This window comes from Engraulis encrasicolus, chromosome 9, assembly GCF_034702125.1.
Source record: "Engraulis encrasicolus isolate BLACKSEA-1 chromosome 9, IST_EnEncr_1.0, whole genome shotgun sequence".
Taxonomy (NCBI): domain Eukaryota; kingdom Metazoa; phylum Chordata; class Actinopteri; order Clupeiformes; family Engraulidae; genus Engraulis; species Engraulis encrasicolus.
The window spans coordinates 33,981,693-33,988,305 of NC_085865.1; positions in this window are offsets into that span (position 1 = coordinate 33,981,693).

Genomic DNA, 6,613 nt, shown 5'->3' on the forward strand with positions numbered 1-6,613 from the left:
GAAGCACATTCAAATTCGACAATTTTGCAGGCACCACACACAGTATGGACACACTTCATGCAGCAAATAAGTACGCCTATCAGGTGGTTTCAAACATAGAGCGGATCTGACGAAACAGACTTGAATCGTAATCGATGGGCACTGTTGCCTGCAGGTCTGGATTAAGATGGGCTAGGGGCCCTAGGCTACTGTTTGATGGAGGCCCCCAAAGAATGTAGGTGAATTCAGGTAAATTGTGCAAACTTTTGGCCATTCACTTATATGCAAAAAAGTGGCCCAATTTACCTGAATTCACTATACATTTCACAACAAGATTACATAGCCAGCGTCATAATTCCAAGTAGGAATTTAGAATAACATATCAATACTGCATCTCGTCACAATCTCCTCCACCCCCCCACAACCCAAATCACCCTTTTGCCAAATGGGGGCCCATAGGCTGCAGCCACCAGAGTTTGCAGCCGGTGTACCGTGCGTGGTTGTGTTGAAAACAGGAATTGGTTTGTGGTGTAGGCTTTACTCTCCAAGTACAGTACATATAGGCCTACATTTCTCTGGCAATTCAGTTCATGGTCATGGTAGCTCCACTTACTCCTCATAATATTTAGTAGTATTTATAGCTTAAATTACAAATCATTCTTATTTTTATTTTTATGTTTATTTTTTACCATATGTTTTTATCTTATTTTTTTCAGTGTTATTTGAGTCTAATTTCTTTCTTTTTTTCCTTTTCTTTCTTTCTTTCTTTCTTTCTTTCTTTCTTTCTTTCTTTCTTTCTTTCTTTCTTTCTTTCTTATTTCCTTTCTTTTTGCATTTGTTTTTTGTAAAGCACATTGAGTTGCACCTGTGTATGAAATGCGCTATACAAATAAACTTGTCTTGCCTTGCCTTGTCTAAGAATTGGTATGAAATACCCATTTTTAAAGTTTTTAAAGTATCCTTGTCCTTCAGATATTTTCAACTGTGAGCTTCTGTTTTGCAGAAAACGACACTCAAAGGAGATTCACTGAGGGAGACTAGAGGAGTGATGGAAGAAAGTGGTAGGCTAATCCAAGCAGTGTGTGTGTGTGTGTGTGTGTGTGTGTGTGTGTGTGTGTGTGTGTGTGTGTGTGTGTGTGTGTGTGTGTGTGTGTGTGTGTGTGTGTGTGTGTGTGTGTGTGTGCTTGCGTGTAGACACTTAAATCACACCACAGAGTTAATTTCTGTTGCCCCCCCCCAGTCCCCAGAAACCAATTACATCACCCTATATTTATTATTTGTTTGTTTGTGCATACATATGTGTACACAGCCCTCCACTTTTTCTGCTGTTTTTCAGTTTCATCAGTTATTTGTTTGCTGCACCTGAGACGAAGCTGCCAAAGACATTCCACTCAATGAATATAATCTCTCCTCCGTAACCGCTCCCCTCTCCCCTTCCCTACACCCCACCCGTTTTAATTTTGGTCACGATCGCAACAAGAAACAGGAGAGAGTAATTTATGCCAAATGAGAGATAATAGATCTTAACACTTTGCATGGCATAAAACCTATAATCAAGCATGACTAATTACAAAGTTTCCTACTGCGGCAGCCACTTTTACATTTGTGTCATGCATTTCTCCTTGTTTCTTTCTTTTCTTTGCTTTTCCACCCATTTTCCATCTCTCAGTCGCAAGAAACGGGAGCAAACGATTAACAGCACAATTAGACATTGCCGTCTTTGATTCTTCCAGGTCTGTGCTGTGCATAGAATGCAAACTTTTTTTTCACACTGGAAAATTCAATCCTATATGCTAGTCTGTAGTACCAATGATGTAATATGGAAAATATGGGATGTCAAATATGTAAAGATCACATCATGGGCAGAGTTTGACTGTGTTGGGTTGAGCAGTTTGAAGCGGCCTCTAGCTCTTTTCTGTAACTGTCTCTGCAATCTTAATTTGCGAGTACCAGAAAAAGAGACATGAGGGCAAAACCAAGTGGTTAATCACTTATCTCTGGCCTTTATACAGTATAATCCTATATATAGACTACTAGCCTACCATTCTGTGTCAAAGTTTCACACCCTCTGGCCCATGTCTTTCTGAACACAAGTCTGCAAAACAGAAAAAGTGGAAGCCCTGCCTGGGAACAGTAGGCCAACATGCTTTATGTTTAGAAAATGTGTGACATCTCTGGAGGTTGAACTACTCAGTAAAACGTTAAGAACACATGCTTACAAATAAGTGGTAAGATATGAAGAGATGTGCATGTAATATTCGAGGACAATAACGTTATTTGTACAAATAACCCTAATCTGGGACTGCGATGTGTAACACACTAGGCAAAATGTGTGTGTGTGTGTGTGTGTGTGTGTGTGTGTGTGTGTGTGTGTGTGTGTGTGTGTGTGTGTGTGTGTGTGTGTGTGTGTGTGTGTGCGCGCGTGCGTGCGTGCGTGTGCGTGCGAGTTGAGGGGTGGGGGGGTTGGTGCACCAACCCCTCTCTAACCCACAATATATAGATGTAATGCAGAGATATCCCTTTTCTATCCACCTCACACACGTGTCTCCATGGCCCCTTTATTAGATCTTCAGATATTGACAATGGCCCGTTTTGTCTGTTAGGTGAGCCGAACAGATGGAGTGCAAACAGACACACCGAGAAGCCAACAATTTACACAACCCAGCCCCTCAGTGCATCAACCCAGCCCCTCGGTGCCTCAGATCAGGGCCGCTGACAGCTTTGGCTGGGCCCGGGACAAAAACATCTGAAAGGACCCCAAACACGATCAATACAATGTAATGAGGATCCAATTCTGGGCCCCCTTTCTCCCTGGGCCCGGGTCAAGTGACCATTTTGTCCTGCCCTGTCAGCTACCCTGCTCAGATACACCAAGGTGAGTCACAGCCTCTCTTGTGGTGTTCTGTCCAACACCCCCTCCATCCCTGGGTACATAAAGGAGGTATTGCTTTAATACATTCTGGGTAAGAAGTGTAGGCCTAGTGGTGGCTGACCAGTCTAAATCAATAGACAAACCTTCGCTTTTTAGAGTTACAGCAACCCCAATTATCCGCCTCCCCTGAAGTGTTTGCCTCTGGTGCTGACCCCTCAGTTCAGCTGGCTGAGTGTAGCGTTGGGGAAAGCAGGCTCAATAGCTAACTTTTGAAAAGGTGGAGGGTGTGCACATCCAGAATAAACTAGCTACCGGTAACTTCAAATAGCCAACTTCCCGTTTGGTCGAAACTGCACGACAAAGTGCATGTATAGTCAACTTTATTTTCAGCGGTCTGACTGGGACATTTCCTTTCCAGGCATTCTCCAAATTCGTCCTTCTCTACGAATGGTACATGTACTGTAGGCCTACATGCCCGCAGATCTCCACACACTGAACGTGTGCCAGCGGGGTCCTATGTTCCCCGCGTCCTATGTTCCCCTCAATCGGGGAACTTAGGACCCTTTTTTCAAAAAAGGGTTCTATGTTCCCCTCTGCTTCAAAGTAGACTGCTGCTGCATGGCAAAACGCAGGTTGTTGTTGCACCTCTGACACGTTAGGTTTAGGAATAGTTTTGGTCAAGGCTCAAATTTAAAACTCAGAAAAATTGCATTACTGACAGGTTAGGATTAGGGATGGTTTTGGGAAGGGCATAATTTGAAAATTCGGAAACATACAATGCGGGGAACATAGAGCCCTTTTTTAGAAAAAGGGTCTTAAGTTCCCCGGTTTCATACAAAAACAGGGGATAATAGGACCCGGGGAACATAGGTACGCTCCCGTGCCAGCATGCAGATCTCAACACACTTGAACATGTACGTGTTAAATCTATTATCACATAAGACAAGGAATGGATTACAGGTAATAGGCTGCCTACGTACGTACGTATATAAAAAGTTAAATAAAAAAACCTTACTCTTGAGCAGAGGCTCCAGCTCTTATATGGCCCGAGGTGCCTCTAGCAATTCAATCAAAGGAAGCTGTATAATTAGCAGCAGTTTGGTGTCAGGACTTACGAGCAGTTCTGTTGTGAAAAATTAGGGGAAAGTGCCAAATAAATGGACAGCGTTCCCCTTGCTCCCGGCTGTCGGCGCATCTCAACCGACAAGCTGATTCGCCCGTGTCCACGCTGCCAGCGGCTGTCTCTGATTTATCGGGTAATTCGGCTTTCACCAGTATGTCCCGGGCTAATTAAATGCATCGTGCTCCATCCACAAATGTCACAATTGATTTGTCTGCGGTGAGCAGTGACTTTATTTCAATCTTCATGCGAGTAAGAGATGAGAAACACTGGGGCGCGGAGAAAAAAAAGAGTGTGTTGAAGGTAGTCTTTTCTTTTTTTCTCTTTTGCTATCATTTCCTTTTCACCCTTGTTCTTTCTTTCATGGTGAGTGCCATAGGCAGGTGCAGTCTCTGTATTGTAGGCCTTGACACTGCCCCTCTTTCTTTGGCCTTTCAGGTCAATCATCATCCCGTGAAATGCCCATTTTTTTAGGTGAACAGTTGTTGCTGGGAAGTATCCTGTGTATTTTGTGCATGTACAAACCCCAACTCCGGTGAAGTTGGGACGTTTGGTAAACAGTGAATACAATCAAAATGCTATCATTTTTAAAACATTCAATCCATTCATTAGATGGAGAATAGTGAAAAGACAACATATTAAGTGTTAAAACCGAGAAAAAATATTGTTTTGGGGGACATATGCACTCATTTCTAATTTGATATTGATTTTTTCAAACACCAAACAATTTAGCAGGGTGTGTTTTTTTCACATTTTTCATGCAGATGGCCTCGGAACAAAATATTGATGCTTTTGCATGAATACCATGCTGTTAGATGGTCGGCTAACCCTGCATTCCCGAGAGGTAGGAGCTTCCCGATATGCAACCAGGAGGCAGCTACCTCCCACTTGAAAGTGTTCCAACCAGCAAGTCAAACAAAATTCCTATCACTGTGCACTGCCATTGCTGTGTTGACGTCACTATTTTGAAGTCGGGGTACTTTGATGTTAGCCTGGGCGAAAAGACATGAGGAATCCGTCTCCGTGGACGATGGGAGATGGTCTTATCTTACTCTATCATTTAAATAAATTGAAGTTCCAAACTCAAATTAAAACCCATATTGTGCTTTATTAGCATGCCTGTTACGTTATAGCGTCGCAAAAACATACAAATAACAAAACGAAAGTGTGAACCTTAACCAATCAGTAACGGAGCTTGCGGGTGAGTTCTACGTCACCACTCTCAACTGTTTGCTGATTGGCGAAACACTGAGAGAACCGAGCTCGAGGCTTTTGCCAGACGATGTGCGGAGCCAAAATCTTTGGGTGGAGTACATGGATGGCGTTGCCAGGCTACTTCGATGTGGCCCCAGCTCACAACTTGAACATTCCGCTTCAACAGGTGTTCCAATGCATTTCAGCAAGTAGGACGTCAGAAACATCCCCTCTTCCACCCTTGGGGAATGCCGCGCTGCAATGCGCATAAGGACCTGTGAACGCGGAACTATGTCTCGTCCGCTTTCAAGCTCTATTGCATGGACTAACACATTAATGTAGTGGCATGATAATGCCCTTAATGAATGCAGGAATCCAGCCACGCATTATTGCAGTGGCTCTAGAACTTCTCTGACGAAGCTGGAAGTGACAACTTAGTTCTTGGAAGGAAACAATGTAATATAAAGTCGAAAATTTACAACATTTCCCATCCAATCTAAACAACATTTCACTTCAGAAAAGATCCTCGAGAGTGTACAAGTCAATTGACAACATGACAAATCCATTTGACTAGCTTGTCCATACACTATGACACAATGACTAACCATTCTGCTGGCACTGACACGTTCATTGACACAAAAACTTGGTTTTGAAAGACAAATTAAGGATTTTGAGCAAAAGACTTGGTTTTGCAGGTCATCCATGGTGTTTTGCCATTTGTTGAAGCTGTTTTGAGAATGAATACTATGTTTTGCTAATTGCGAGAGAGATTGGAGAAATGTCCAAAAGCAATTGAGAAAAACTGTAAGCTTTAAATAGTATTTTAGATAGTTAGATCGACCTCCCCTACAAGAAAATGAGCAGTGTTGGGCAAGTTACTCAAAAACAGTTATGCATTACATGTTACTGTCTTTGCAAAATAATCACTTACACTACAATATTACTATATTTTTTGCATTACTTTAGTTACTTTCTTCAAAAGAACTGTAGGCTTATGGATCTGACAATGTCAAATCAAGCTCATGAGTCATGACTTTTTCACCTCCCACCCAGGAGGTGTTTTTGGCAGCATGCAGACTAAAAACTACCAGGTTTAGGAATAGCTTCTTTCTGACCCACCACACTGAATACCACTAAAATCCAGGTCATTGTAATGCATTGTAACTTAACATATTTAGCATTGTAACTTAGTAAATATTACAGATTTTTGCCCTGTAATGCCTTACATTACTGCATTACTGCAACAAGTAATGCATTACAGTAATTAATTGTAATGCATTACCTCCCAACACTGAAAATGAGTACATGGTTCACAGACTACAGGTAGGCTATATCTCACTCACACTTATATAGTGCAGCGATAGCCAGGGTTTCCATCAGTGCATTCCCACTGGCTAATTTACATTGGATGGACAATTAAGTAGGCGCATGCCGTACTCTGCGACTGT